This window comes from Coturnix japonica, chromosome 19 (assembly GCF_054131305.1).
Source record: "Coturnix japonica strain WE chromosome 19, WE-NBRP24, whole genome shotgun sequence".
Taxonomy (NCBI): domain Eukaryota; kingdom Metazoa; phylum Chordata; class Aves; order Galliformes; family Phasianidae; genus Coturnix; species Coturnix japonica.
The window spans coordinates 434,143-436,393 of NC_140681.1; the positions used below are offsets into that span (position 1 = coordinate 434,143).

The window sequence follows — 2,251 nt, forward strand, 5'->3', positions numbered from 1 at the left end:
TGTAGATGCTCTCCAGAGGCTGAGGGACACTTCTCCTCATGCTGGTGCTGGAGAAGGCTTGCAGGGAATCGCACCTCTCTGCACATCCCAGCATCGGTTACAGAAGTGGGGAGGGAGCTGCCAAAGGGAGCGGAGGTGGGCTGGAGAGGGGAATGGAGTGTCTGAGTGTCCAAGCGTGTCTTTGTCTTTCTAGCTCCGACCCGGAGGACAGGAAGTTGGAGCAGGAGGTAGCCGGCTGTTGGACCTTCCACTCGGGGTTAAAATCCCTGTGCAGCCCGGCACCAAGCTCCTTTTCGCCAGGAGAAAGCTGGGGGAAAAGGTGAGAGGAGTAAGGAAGCGTCAAAAAGGGCTCTTGTTTCCTGGGGTTGCCGCCATGCCAAGGAGGCCTTGTGTTGGGATGCCAATCCCATGTGTTGGGATGCTGGGGCCAGGCACCCATCAGGCACAGAAATGTGGAGACCGGGTCGTTCCTGGAGGAGGGTGCAACCCTCTGCTCTCCCTCTTGGAGGACTTAGGAAAACCCAGACATGACTGTTTGGGAAAGAGGCAAGAGGCCAGCCTGTGGGTGTGAGCAGCTTGGAAGTGTCTCTGTCTCTTTGCTGCTCTCTCCTTCCCCATTCACACTCTACAACACATCTCTTCCAGCTCCACCAGCCTTCTCCTCAGTTTGACCTGAGAGATCCGTACAGTCGCAATCTGTGCACAGAGTACAACAGCCTGCATGACCCGCATCTGCGGGAGTTCCACAACCGCAAAAACAACCTGCGGAACCTGAAGAAACGGGGCTTGGTCACCGAGGATGGCGACGTAAGTTTGGCTGTTGGGCTGACCAACACGGGTCTCCTCAGGAGGGCTTTCCAGTCTGCCAGGCAGGGGCCTGACACTACAGCCATCTGTCATTGTCTCTTCTGTAGGTTGTCTGCACTCTGAAGGAGTTCAACGAGTACAGGCAGTACCTGACCAGGCTGAAGCTGGAGAAAAAGCAAGCAAAGAGGCGAGAAGAGGTAGGCAAAGCCCAGTATTGGTAGGCACGTGTCAGCAGCATGGCACTGAGGGCACGGGCTTTACTTGATGGATCTGAGGGAGATGGGGAAAGCAGAAAAGGTGAGGGGCGGGCTGGTGGTCTAGGCATTGAGGCATGGAAAGGACAGCTCAGCTCAGAGCTGAGCTAGCACAGCGTGCTGGTGTGAATGCAGCCTGGAAAGTTGCTTGCTTACAAACAGAGCACTGTGGCAGCCGTTCTCTTCTGCCCTCATTGCAAGGCTGAAGCAGTGTGCTTGCCCTCTTCTGCGTAAAGCAGCAGTACTTAGGGTGGGAAGCACTCTCTAAGACAAGACCAAGCATAAACCCTCTGTTCCCTTCCAGGATGAGCTTCTTCGGGAGATTTCCAATTTGAAGAATTCGATCCACAGACTACAGATGGCCAGGGACAAGTTCCAGCCCGGTCCCGTGGATTACATTGCGGGTTCGAAAATCAAACCCACAATGCTTCATAAACCAGCTGGCCCCTCTCCTTCATGCTATAATCTTCTGTCTGGACAATGCAGAAGGAATGTGGCTTTGATGGAGCGTGGCCTTCAGGGAGACTCATGGAGCACAGGGCGTGCAATGAAGCTGCCTGAGAAGTCACCCAAACCTGCGTTGGGCAGGGAAGGCTCCAAACTCCCCAGAAGCATCCGTAGAGCTTCAGCCTCAACAAAAGACTCCGGAGTCCCCAGAAGCATCCGGACTGCTTCTGCCCCAACAACAAACTCCAGACTCCCCAGAATCATCCAGACTACTTCTGCGTCAACAACAAACTCCAAACTCCCCAGAAGCATTCCTACTGCTTCTGACCCAACAGCAAACTCCAGAGTCCCCAGAATCATCCAGACGACTTCTGCGTCAACAACAAACTCCAAACTCCCCAGAAGCATTCGTACTGCTTCTGACCCAAAAACAAACTCCAGAGTCCCTAGAAGCATCCAGGCCCCAGTGAAGGGAAAAGGAAAAAAAGGGGAAAACAAGTAGAGAGATTGGCCAAAAACCAAAACAGTGGCAACAAATTAGTTTTAATTGGCTTAATTAATTTTAATTTGTTTAATTCGTTTTAATTTGTTTAATTAATTGACCAAAGATGATACCAGAATGCAAGATAACACACTACAGTACAATATATCATAATTAGTATCAGAATTAGAATTAAAACCAATAAAAAAAATTAAAAAAATAACATTACAAAGTGTGTCCGAAAACTGAAGTCCTTATTCTA

General features: G+C 51.0%; 1 long non-coding RNA gene across 1 annotated transcript; it reads left to right on the top strand.

Moving 5' to 3' along the window:
* Positions 1-230: 230 nt before the first annotated feature.
* LOC146757722 (uncharacterized) lies at positions 231-1,449 on the top strand. Its single transcript, XR_014935729.1, has 3 exons — positions 231-319; positions 646-1,004; positions 1,366-1,449. It is a non-coding gene; the product is annotated as an uncharacterized LOC146757722 (long non-coding RNA).
* The last annotated feature ends 802 nt before the right edge of the window (positions 1,450-2,251 follow it).